Genomic DNA, 13,713 nt, shown 5'->3' with positions numbered 1-13,713 from the left:
GAATAAAGTTCAGATTCAGTTTAGAGTGATTCATATAATGTTCAACATATTCATATATTTGACCTTTCTGTTACATGATTTCCAGTGTGCTGTTTGTAACACTTGGGTTGATGGTCACGAGACTCAATGCTGTATGTTGTGGATTATCAATCAAATTTATTTATAATTCCCTTCTTACATCAGCTGACGACACAAAGTGCTGTACATAAACCCAGCCTAAAACCCCAAACAGCAAGCAATGCAGGTGTAGAAGCACGGTGGCTAGGAACAACTCCATAGAAAGGCCAGAACCTAGGAAGAAACCTAGAGAGGAACCAGGCTCTGAGGGGTGGCCAAGCGTATTCTGGCTGTGCCGGGTGGAGATTATAACAGAACATGGCCAAGATGTTCAAATGTTCATAGATGACCAGCATGGTCAAATAATAATAATCACAGTGGTTGTCGAGGGTGCAACAGGTCAGCACTTCAGGAGTAAATGTCAGTTGGCTTTTCATAGCTGATCATTCAGAGTAACTCTAAACTTCTGTTGAGAGGGATTGACGCCAGACTGGAGGAACAAACACAAGCTTGTGGAACACTGATTCTGTAGTAGTTAACAAAGCCACTGCCTTTTGTTTTGACTTCCTACAAGCCTCTCAGGCTGGTGTTTACAGAACATGTGTTGGTCTGATTAGGAAATAAAGGGACTGTCTCCAAGAGGCTGGTGTTTACAGAACATGTGTTGGTCTGATTAGGAAATAAAGGGACTGTCTCCAAGAGGCTGGTGTTTACAGAACATGTGTTGGTCTGGTTAGGAAATAAAGGGCCTGTCTCCAAGAGGCTGGTGTTTACAGAACATTTTTTGGTCTGATTAGGAAATAAAGGGACTGTCTCCAAGAGGCTGGTGTTTACAGAACACTTGTTGGTCTGATTAGGATATAAAAGGTCTGTCTCCAAGAGGATGGTGTTTACAGAACATTTGTTGGTCTGATTAGGATATAAAGGGCTTGTCTCCAAGAGGCCAGTTAGACGTTTTCTCTGCTTCTATACTAGATGTTGTCTCCCTGATGCAACTTGTATTAAACCTGATTGATTTATGATGAACTTTATCAACGACTTTTCTTTTGTTCATAGATGCGCAAATATCATACCCCCAAGACATGCTAACCTTTCACCAATGCAATGACAGGGGAGAATATGGTACAGGTTAGTCGAGGTAATTGAGGTAACATGTACATGTAGGCAGGGGTATAGTGACTATACATAGATAATAAACAACAGCATAAAAAAGGGGGGGGTCAATGCAAATAGTCCGGGTAGCCATTTGATTAGCTGTTCAGCAGTTTTATGGCTTGGGGGTAGAAGCTGTTAAGAAGCCTTTTGGGGGCCTTCCGGGTGGCACAGTGGTCTAAGGCACTGCGCTGCAGTTGCTGGCTGTGCAACTAGAGATCCTGGTTTGAGTCCAGGCTCTGTCGCATCCGGCCGCAACCGGGAGACCCATGGGGTGGTGCACAATTAGCCCAGCGTCGTCCGGGTTAGGGGATGGTTTGGCCCACAGGGATGTCCTTGTCCCATCGCGCTCTAAAGACTCAAGTGGGTGGGCCAGGTGCATGCACGCTGACACAGTCGCCAGGTGTACAGTGTTTCCTCCGACACATTGTTGTAGCTGGCTTGCAGGTTATGCAGGCATTGTGTCAAGAAGTAGTGCAGCTTGGTTAGGTCTTGTTTCGAAGGACTCACGGCTCTCAAGCTTTGCCTCTCCTGAGTCCGTAAGGGAGTTACAGCAATAAGACAAGACTGTAACTACCAATTAGGGGGAAAAAAATAAAAAAATTAAAATAGAATAAAATAAATATGTATCATTAAACAAAACAAAAATAAATAAACATTTGCAGGGCCTTCCTCTGACACCAAGTGGTATAGAGGTCCTTGATGGCTGGAAGCTTGGCCCCAGTGATGTACCGGGCCATACCCACTACCTCCTGTAGCGCCTTGCGTTCGGAGGCCGAGTAGTTGCCATACCTGGCGGTGATGCAACCTCTCGATTGTGCAGCTGTAGAACATTTTGAGGATCTGAGGACCCATGCCAAATCTTTTCAGTCTCCTGGAATAGGTGTTGTTGTGTCCTCTTCATGACTGTATTGGTGTGTTTGGACAAGGATAGTTTGTTGGTGATGTGAACACCAAGGAAGTTGAAGCTCTCAACCTGCTCCACTACACTGCCCTGCTCGGCCCTCCTTTTCCTGTAGTTCACTATCATCTCCTTTGTCTTGAGCATGTGTAGGGAGAGGTTGTTGTACTGGCACCACACTGCCAGGTTTCTGACCTCCTGCCTAGACTGAACCAGGTTTTTCTCTAGTTTTGCCTGTGCTTAGCTCTATTCCATGTATTTTTTTATCCTAAAACACTTGATGACAAGCATACCCATAACATATTGCAGCCATCACCATGCTTGAAAATATGAAGAGTGTACTCAGTGATATGTTGTGTTGGACATATAATTAATTTCTTTGCCAAATGTTTTGCAGATTTACTTTAGTGCCTTATTGCAAACAGAATGCATGTTTTGTAAAACATTTATTCTGTACATGTTTCCTTCTTTTCACTCTGTCATTTAGGTTAGTATTGTGGGGTAAGTACAATGTTGCTGATCCATCCCCATCCAGTTTATCCTATCACTGACATTAAACTATGTAACTGTTTTAAAGTCACCATTGACCTTATGGTGAAATCAGTGGAGGCTGCTGAGAGGAAGACAACTCATAATAATGTCTGGAACGGAGCAAATGGAATGGAATCAAACACATGGAAAACATGTTGGATGTATTTGGTACCATTCCACCTGTTCTGCTCCAGCCATTACCACGAGTACGTTCTCCCCAATTAAGGTGCCACCAACCTCCTGTGGGTGAAATCCCTGAGCGGTATCTTTCCTCTCCGATGACTGAGTTAGGAAGGACGCCTGTATCTTTGTAGTGATTGGATGTATTGATAAACCATCCAAAGTGTAATTAATTAACTCACTACGCTCAAAGGGGTTTTCAATGTCAGATTTCTTTTAATTTTATCCATCTAGAAACAGGTGCTCTTCTTTGTGAGGCATTGGAAAAGCTCCCTGTCTTTGTGGTTGTATCTGTTTGAAATTCGCTGCTTGACTGAGGGAATTTACAGATAATTGTATGTGTGGGGTACAGAGATAAGGTAGTCATTCAAAAATCATGTTAAAAACTAGTATTGCACACAGAGTGAATACATGCAACTCATGTGACTAGTTAAGGAAATCTTTACTCCTGAACTTATTTAGGACTGCCATAGAAAGGGTGTTGAATACATATTGACTTTCAGATTTTCATTTTTATGTCTAAAAACATAATTCCACATTGTGTGTAGAACAGTGACACAAAATCTCAATGTTATCCATTTTAATGAGATGTGAAATGTTGGACCAATAAGACCAAAAGATGTAATGGAAATTGAATTTAAAGGTTTTTATTACAGTGCAATTAATTAACAACCTTAAATTCAACCTCAATTGTTTTGTTCATTTAACATTCAACATAAAAACTGACAAGATGAATTCTAAATAGATACAGTTGAAGTCTGAAGTTTACATACACCTGTTATGTACTTGAGTGAAGACCCAAAAGCGGTTTTAACAGAAAACAGAGTTCTTTAATAAAAAACAGGAATGGCATAAATCCTCTTCCAACGTAGTCAATGGAACAAAGAACGTAGTAATATGCAGGATGCACCTGCCAGGCAGACTCCGACAGGATAGGACAAGGTGGAAGCAAACGGGACGACAGCTTGCTTCTAGTATCAAAAACACAAACAAGAATCAGACACTGAAAGTAGCAGGAACAGAGAGAGAAATAGAGACCTAATCAGAGGGGGAAGAGAGAACAGGTGGGGAAAGAGTGAATGAGCTAGTTAGGGGAAATGTAGAACAGCTGAAGAATGAGAGACAGAGAAGGTAACCTAAAAAGACCAGCAGAGAGAGACAGAGTGAAGAGAAAGGACAGGAACAGACATAACAAGACATGACAACACCTTAGCCAAATACATTTAAACTCCGTTTTTCAAAATTCCTGACATTTAATCCAAGTAACAATTCCTTGTCTTGGGTTAATTAGGCTCACCACTTTATTTTAAGAATGTGAAATGTCACATTAATAGCAGAGTGATTTATTTCAGCTTTAATTTCTTTCTTCACATTCAAAGTGGGTTAGAAGTATACATACACTCAATTAGGATTTGTTAGCATTGTCTTTAAATTGCTTAACTTGGGATAAACATTTCGGGTAGCCTTCCACAAGCTTCCTACAATAAGTAGGGTGAATTTTGGCCCATTCCTCCTGACAGAGCTGGTGTAACTGAGTCAGGTCTGTAGGCCTCCATGCTCGCACACACTTTTTCAGTTCTGCCATCAAATTTTCTACAGGATTGAGGTCATGGCTTTGTGATGGCCACACCAATACCTTGACTTTGTTGTCCTTAAGCCATTTTGCCATAACTTTGGAAGTATGCTTGGGGTCATTGTCCATTTGGAAGACCCATTTGCGACCAAGCTTTACCTTCCTGACTGATGTCTTGAGATGTTGCTTCAAAATATACACATCATTTTCCTACCTCATGATGCCATCTATTTTGTGAAGTGCACCAGTCCCTCCTGCAGCAAAGCACCAACACAACATGATGCTGCCACCCCCATGCTTCACGGTTGAGATAGGGTTCTTCGGCTTGCAAGCCTCTCCCTTTCTCCTCCAAACACAACAATGGTCATTATGGCCAAACAGTTCTATTTTTGTTTCATTAGGCCAAAGGACATTTCTCAAAAATCTACAATCTTTGTCCCCATGTGCAGTTGCAAACCATAATCTGGCATTTTTTTGCCGGTTTTGGAGCAGTGGCTTCTTCCTTGCTGAACGGCCTTTCAGGTTATGTCGATGTACGACTTGTTTTACTGTGGATATAGATACTTTTGTACCTGTTTCCTCCAGCATCTTCACAAGGTCCTTTGCTCATCTCTAAGAGACAGAACGCGTCCCCTTCCTGAGCGGTATGACGGCTGCATGGTGCCATGGTGTTTATACTTGCGTACAATTGTTTGTTCAGATGAACGTGACACCTTCAGGCAATTGGAAATTGAACCAGACTTGTGGAGGTCTACATTTTTTTCTGAGGTCTTGGCTGATTTGTCAAGCAAAGAGGCACTGGGTTTGAAGGTAGGCTTTGAAATACATCCACAGGTACACCTCCAATTGACTCAAATGATGTTAATCAGAAGCTTCTAAAGCCATGACATCATTTTCTGGAATTTTCCAAGCTGTTTAAAGGCACAGTCAACATAGTGCATGTAAACTTCTGACCCACTGGAATTGTGATACAGTGAATTATAAGTGAAATAATCTGTCTGTAAACAAATGTTGGAAAAATTACTTGTGTCATGCACAAAGTAGATGTCCTAACCGACTTGCCAAAACTCTAGTTTGTTAACAAGGAATTTGTGGAGTGAATGAAAAATGAGTTTTAATGACCCCAACCTAAGTGTATGTAAACTTCCGACTTCAACTGTATAAACTGAAAATAGATAATATTGTTATTCTGGTAACTGCACAAAATATTAAGAGAAACAGTGACTAGTAGATGTTAACACCATTCTGCTGTAATGTAGACTTCCTTCACCAACTTCCTGTTTTGTATCAGACCACTGTCTCTCCAACTAACTGTGTCTTTTCTCCTCAGTCATCATTGACTTTATATGGTCTTAAACTGCCTTCAGTGAGCTAGTTGAACTCAGCAGTTACTCTATACTGGAACCCATTAAACAGATGCTCTGTGAACTCAACACTCAAAATTAATGGTCCAAAATAAAGAGTAGCCTGCATCATCATATCAACACTAAAGTAACAGTTAAACACTTTTCATCCCAGAAAATTCTACAAATATGCAGATAATCAAAGAGCACACAATTATAAATGCAACAAAAGTACCAATAGAAAACAGATACACAATGACAATACTGTACATAAAAACACTTAATACACATTGGGAAAAAATGAACATGCACCTGTTTAATTCACTTGTGAATAAAGTCCATCGAGGTTGTTAAGAGGTGGTTCCTGAGCCCCTCTCCCAGTCACGTTGACTTCAACGTACTCACTCTCCTGTCCCTGGACCCTGTCCTGGGCTGCAGCTGGGGTCTCTTTGGTCTGTAGTTTGGAGAAGTCTATGTCACCATATTGGATCTCTTCAGGCTGGTCTTCTGCAGGTTCCTCTGGTTCCTCTCCGGCTGTGGCCTGGTTAGTACACACTGTCCCAACCGGGGAGTTCTGTGGAGAGAACACAGAGAGAGGAACAGGTGTAAAGCTCTAAGTTCAGTAATGTGTAAAACTAAGGTCAGCAGGTTACACAACACATACTGAGGGGATGTCAATGAAAATGTCAATTCAACTGACAGGTGTAAAGACAGTAAACACTGTCAAAGTCCAACAGCCATTCTGTTATCATTCCATGTCATTACAGGATGTGGCATTGCTTTCGATGTGGTCATCTCTCCCTAAAATTGCTCTGAAACTATGTGAATCTCATGGCTTTAAACAGTTTCAGCATTAATTCATTACTTCCTTAGATTCACTTTGTAGATGGTTTTTAAAGTTGAGCCTTATTCCCACCTGTCCCTGTGGACTGTCTGTCCTTTCAAGTCCATCGTGGAGCCTCGAGTTTCTCCTCCTGGAAGACATTTAGAAAGGTATTCTGAATGCACTGAGAGAGTTTTCATGTTAAAAAGCACAAACACAGCAGAAATAATAGTTTTCTATTGATTCCAGGAATAGTTTTTACCATCGAAAAACACTGATCAGGCTGATAAGCCTGCCCTGAAAACGCAGCACATATTAGGTCATTTCTCACATAAAGATCTGCAATGTACACTACACGACCAAAAGTATGTGGTCACCTGCTCATCGAACATCTCATTCCATAATCATGGGCATTAATGTCAATGTCATGAAATAGCTGAATCCAATCATTTGAAGGGGTGTCCACATGCTTTTGAATATATAGAGTATATGTAACCTACGATTGTGCCCTACGTGCCCGTTTTACCTTTAATTAACATCTTAACGATTAGACCTAAAATGACATACCCAAATCTAACTGCCTGTAGCTCAGGATCTGAAGCAAGGATATGTATATTCTTGATACCACTTGAAAGGAACCACTTTGAAGTTGGTGAAAATGTGAGGGAAAGGGAGAGGGGGATAACTAGCCAGTTGTCCTACTGAATGTATTCAACAGTAACCTCTCTTCCACATTTAACCCAACCCCTCTGAATCAGAGAGGTGAGTGGGGCTGCCATAATCGACATCCACGTCTTCGGCGCCCGGGGAACAGTGAGTTAACTGCCTTGCTCAGGGGCATAACCACTGAATTTTTACTTTGTCAGCTCGGGGATTCGATCCAGCAACCTTCTGGTTACTGGCCCTAACGCTCGAACCACTAGGCTAGTAAAAGATAAAACAACAAGGAAAAATATGCGTTTTTTTTCATTATCTGTGAAATGTAAGAGAAAGGCCACAATGTATTATTCCAGTTTAGTCACAATTTAGATTTTGGCCACTAGATGGCAGAGTTTAGACTGATCCTATGAACCATTGCGTTTCTGTTCAAAATGTTGTATCAAGTCTGCCCAACTATGCCTAATTGGTCAATATATGCATTTTCAAGTACATAACTGTGCACTCTCCTCAAACAATAACATGATACGTTTTCACTCTAACAGCTACTGTAAATTAGACAGTGCAGTTAAAGTGGTTCCTCCTTTAAAAGTTGTGAGACTTAGAGGTACCCAGCATCACAGCTTCATTGCTCCAGACCACCGCAAGGGGGAGTTAGAGCACTCATTATGCATTTGGGTCCCAAGGTTTTTATATGACCAATCATATCAAGTGGTTCCAATGACGAATTTGATGTGAGCCACCCATCCCTGGTGACTTTCTTCAGCAAAGATAGCTGTCAAAAAAAAGCAAATTTAAGTAATTATAACGTCACAACGAGTCAAGCAAAAATTGTACAATTGAGAGGAATGTGTTAGATAATATAGATTGTGCAGATTTTTTTTGTCAAAAATGTTAACTTTCGAAAATAGCTATTTAGCAAGTTTTTTTCAGTCATAGCCAATACCAGGTGTATCAAGCTCCATTCTTTGAATGATGCCGTGTCTGCATGTATGTATTACAGATATACACTTCAACAGTGTTTACCACTCCTGCCCCTGGGACATCAATAGACAGCAATAGACGAGAAACATGATTTAAGTAAAGGCTGATTTCTAATTCATATATACAGAATAAAAAACAGTACATCCTGCCAGCACGCCCACAAGCGAGCCACTCAGGTGGAAGAGAGCGTGGAACGAGATTGGAGTAACAATCCAGGCTATTTGCTCTGAGACCAGCATAATAATGTAATGAAACAAGCAGGGAGCAGGTTTTGAACCTTCAACATTCTAGCCTGAAGTCCAGCACGCTATTGACTGTGCCCAAATATATGAATTGGGGTTGGGGCCGATTGTGGCTAAAAACACTTCTATCAATTGGAATCTTTAACATGTGGAAAGGGGACAGTATTATTATTAGTTATTCACAAGCATAGCAGGATGTGCTATTAGCCGAACAATAGACTATTCAACCTTTTCTAAATAAATGTGGAATAGCCGAGCTAGGTGTGAAACCCCCCTCCCCCTCCCCAACTTGAGCTAGGTGTGAACCTCCCCCTCCCTTCTAACCCAACTTCTCCCCAACTTTCAAAATATAATCTTTCCACATCTACCTACGGCAAGGTAGCCTAGTGGTTAGAGCGTTGGACTGGTAACCGAAAGGTTGCAAGTTCAAATCCCTGAGCTGACAGGGATTTGAACAAATCTGCCCCCTTTGTACAAATCTGTCGTTCTGCCCCTGAACAGGCAGTTAACCCACCATTCCTAGGCCGTCATTGAAAATAAAAATTTGTTCTTAACTGACTTGCCTAGTAAAATAAAGGTGAAATTCAAAAAAAATAAAAACACACTTATCTACCTACACATGGTTAATGTTCTGAATTTAAAAAATAAAAATAAATATATATATATATATTGGTCATGGCTCCCGAGTAGCGCAGCGGTCTAAGGCACTGCATCTCATTGCAAGAGGCTTTACTACAGTCCCTGGTTCGAATTCAGGCTGTATCACATCTGACCGTAATTGGGAGTGCCATAGGGCGGTGCACAAGTGGCCCAGCGTCATCTGGGTTTGGCTGTATAATGTACACCTACCATATGCGAAATGAGTCTCACTAGTGATGAGTAATGTTCTGTTAAACATTGTGACAGTCTTATATATTTCAAGAGCATATTGAAGTTAGAAACAAAAGCCTACAACTATTTTAGCACCGTTTCGCGTGGCCCTGAGACAAGCGTGGGGACTGGTCTTGATGAATCAATGAGATTTTTTTCCCCCACTTAATTACATTTACATTACATTTAAGTCATTTAGCAGACGCTCTTATCCAGAGCGACTTACAAATTGGTGAATTCACCTTCTGACATCAGTGGAACAGCCACTTTACAATAGTGCATCTAAATCATTTAAGGGGGGGGTGAGAAGGATTGCTTTATCCTATCCTAGGTATTCCTTGAAGAGGTGGGGTTTCAGGTGTCTCCGGAAGGTGGTGATTGACTCCGCTGTCCTGGCGTCGTGAGGGAGTTTGTTCCACCATTGGGGGGCCAGAGCAGCAAACAGTTTTGACTGGGCTGAGCGGGAACTGTACTTCCTCAGTGGTAGGGAGGCGAGCAGGCCAGAGGTGGATGAACGCAGTGCCCTTGTTTGGGTGTAGGGCCTGATCAGAGCCTGGAGGTACTGCGGTGCCGTTCCCCTCACTGCTCCGTAGGCAAGCACCATGGTCTTGTAGCGGATGCGAGCTTCAACTGGAAGCCAGTGGAGAGAGCGGAGGAGCGGGGTGACGTGAGAGAACTTGGGAAGGTTGAACACCAGACGGGCTGCGGCGTTCTGGATGAGTTGTAGGGGTTTAATGGCACAGGCAGGGAGCCCAGCCAACAGCGAGTTGCAGTAATCCAGACGGGAGATGACAAGTGCCTGGATTAGGACCTGCGCCGCTTCCTGTGTGAGGCAGGGGCGTACTCTGCGGATGTTGTAGAGCATTAACCTACAGGAACGGGCCACCGCCTTGATGTTAGTTGAGAACGACAGGGTGTTGTCCAGGATCACGCCAAGGTTCTTAGCGCTCTGGGAGGAGGAAACAATGGAGTTGTCAACCGTGATGGCGAGATCATGGAACGGGCAGTCCTTCCCCGGGAGGAAGAGCAGCTCCGTCTTGCCGAGGTTCAGCTTGAGGTGGTGATCCGTCATCCACACTGATATGTCTGCCAGACATGCAGAGATGCGATTCGCCACCTGGTCATCAGAAGGGGAAAGGAGAAGATTAATTGTGTGTCGTCTGCATAGCAATGATAGGAGAGACCATGTGAGGTTATGACAGAGCCAAGTGACTTGGTGTATAGCGAGAATAGGAGAGGGCCTAGAACAGAGCCCTGGGGGACACCAGTGGTGAGAGCGCGTGGCGAGGAGACAGATTCTCGCCACGCCACCTGGTAGGAGCGACCTGTCAGGTAGGACGCAATCCAAGCGTGGGCCGCACCGGAGATGCCCAACTCGGAGAGGGTGGAGAGGAGGATCTGATGGTTCACAGTGTCGAAGGCAGCCGATAGGTCTAGAAGGATGAGAGCAGAGGAGAGAGAGTTAGCTTTAGCAGTGCGGAGCGCCTCCGTGATACAGAGAAGAGCAGTCTCAGTTGAATGACTAGTCTTGAAACCTGACTGATTTGGATCAAGAAGGTCATTCTGAGAGAGATAGCGGGAGAGCTGGCCAAGGACGGCACGTTCAAGAGTTTTGGAGAGAAAAGAAAGAAGGGATACTGGTCTGTAGTTGTTGACATCGGAGGGGTCGAGTGTAGGTTTTTTCAGAAGGGGTGCAACTCTCGCTCTCTTGAAGACGGAAGGGACGTAGCCAGCGGTCAGGGATGAGTTGATGAGCGAGGTGAGGTAAGGGAGAAGGTCTCCGGAAATGGTCTGGAGAAAGAGGAGGGGATAGGGTCAAGCGGGCAGGTTGTTGGGCGGCCGGCCGTCACAAGAAGCGAGATTTCATCTGGAGAGAGAGGGGAGAAAGAGGTCAGAGCACAGGGTAGGGCAGTGTGAGCAGAACCAGCGGTGTCGTTTGACTTAGCAAACGAGGATCGGATGTCGTCGACCTTCTTTTCAAAATGGTTGACGAAGTCATCTGCAGAGAGGGAGGAGGGGGAGGGGGAGGAGGATTCAGAAGGGAGGAGAAGGTGGCAAAGAGCTTCCTAGGGTTAGAGGCAGATGCTTGGAATTTAGAGTGGAAGAAAGTGGCTTTAGCAGCAGAGACAGAGGAGGAAAATGTAGAGAGGAGGGAGTGAAAGGATGCCAGGTCCGCAGGGAGGCGAGTTTTCCTCCATTTCCGCTCGGCTGCCCGGAGCACTGTTCTGTGAGCTCGCAATGAGTCGTCGAGCCACGGAGCGGGAGGGGAGGACCGAGCCGGCCTGGAGGATAGGGGACATAGAGAGTCAAAGGATGCAGAAAGGGAAGAGAGGAGGGTTGAGGAGGCAGAATCAGGAGATAGGTTGGAGAAGGTATGAGCAGAGGGAAGAGATGATAGGATGGAAGAGGAGAGAGTAGCGGGGGAGAGAGAGCGAAGGTTGGGACGGCGCGATACCATCCGAGTAGGGGCAGTGTGGGAAGTGTTGGATGAGAGCGAGAGGGAAAAGGATACAAGGTAGTGGTCGGAGACTTGGAGGGAGTTGCAATGAGGTTAGTGGAAGAATAGCATCTAGTAAAGATGAGGTCGAGCGTATTGCCTGCCTTGTGAGTAGGGGGAAGGTGAGAGGGTGAGGTCAAAAGAGGAGAGGAGTGGAAAGAAGGAGGCAGAGAGGAATGAGTCAAAGGTAGACGTGGGGAGGTTAAAGTCGCCCAGGACTGTGAGAGGTGAGCCGTCCTCAGGAAGGAGCTTATCAAGGCATCAAGCTCATTGATGAACTCTCCGAGGGAACCTGGAGGGCGATAAATGATAAGGATGTTAAGCTTGAAAGGGCTGGTAACTGTGACAGCATGGAATTCAAAGGAGGCGATAGACAGATGGGTAAGGGGAGAGAGAGAGAATGACCACTTGGGAGAGATGAGGATCCCGGTGCCACCACCCCGCTGACCAGAAGCTCTCGGGGTGTGCGAGAACACGTGGGCGGACGAAGAGAGAGCAGTAGGAGTAGCAGTGTTGTCTGTGGTGATCCATGTTTCCGTCAGTGCCAAGAAGTCGAGGGACTGGAGGGAGGCATAGGCTGAGATGAACTCTGCCTTGTTGGCCGCAGATCGGCAGTTCCAGAGGCTACCGGAGACCTGGAACTCCACGTGGGTCGTGCGCGCTGGGACCACCAGATTAGGGTGGCCGCGGCCACGCGGTGTGGAGCGTTTGTATGGTCTGTGCAGAGAGGAGAGAACAGGGATAGATAGACACATAGTTGACAGGCTACAGAAGAGGCTACGCTAATGCAAAGGAGATTGGAATGACAAGTGGACTACACTTATCGAATGTTCAGAACGTTAAGCTTACGTAGCAAGAATCTTATTGACTAAAATGATTGAAATGATACAGTACTGCTGGAGTAGGCTAGCTGGCAGTGGCTACGTTGTTGACACTACACTAATCACGTCGTTCCGTCGAGTGTAATAGTTTCTACAGTGCTGCTATTAATGTCCGTTTGGGTATTGGTTAGACAAGAATTAGAAAATGAGTGTGCAGAAATGGTATGCTCTTAGTGTAACCTTTATAGGCAAGTCAGTTAAGAACAAATTCTTATTTACAAGGACAGCCTACTCCTTCCTCCCCGTAGGGGAATTGAACCCAGTCTCCCACCTGCCATGCGGGAATTCTTTAGCTAAATAGCCCAGTACTGTACTGCCGACCATCACGTTGTACAGCACCATATTTTCAGTTCCATACTAATAGAAACCCAGAGGGTTTTTAGTTTTTTCTTGGAATAGAAAAACCATAATATTAATCAAAATAATTAAGCAAGTACCAGTCAAAAGTTTGGACACACCTACTAATTCCAAGATTTTTCTACATTGTAGAATAATCAAATCAAATGTTATTTGTCACATACACATGGTTAGCAGATGTTAATGCGAGTGTAACGAAATGCTTGTGTTTCTAGTTTCGACAATGCAGTAATAACCAACAAGTAATCTAACTAACAATTCCAAAACTACTGTCTTATACACACACAAGTGTAAGAGGATAAAGAATATGTACATAAAGATATATGAATGAGTGTTGGTACAGAGCAGCATACAGTAGATGGTATCGAGTACAGTATATACATATGAGATGAGTATGTAAACAAAGTGGTATAGTTAAAGTGGCTAGTGATACAAGTATTACATAAAGATGCAGTAGATGATATTGAGTACAGTATATACGTATACATATGAGATGAATAATGTAGGGTATGTAAACATTATATTAGGTAGCATTGTTTAAAGTGGCTAGTGATATATTATAATAATAGTGAAGACATCACAACTATGAAATAACACATATGGAACCAGTTAAGTTAAGAACAAATTCTTATTTACAAGACAGTCTACTCCTTCCTCCCTGTCAG

The sequence above is a fragment of the Oncorhynchus masou genome, chromosome 30 (assembly GCF_036934945.1).
Source record: "Oncorhynchus masou masou isolate Uvic2021 chromosome 30, UVic_Omas_1.1, whole genome shotgun sequence".
Lineage (NCBI taxonomy): Eukaryota > Metazoa > Chordata > Actinopteri > Salmoniformes > Salmonidae > Oncorhynchus > Oncorhynchus masou.
The sequence above is the reverse complement of the archived record's forward strand: the minus strand, read 5'-3'. Positions refer to the sequence as shown.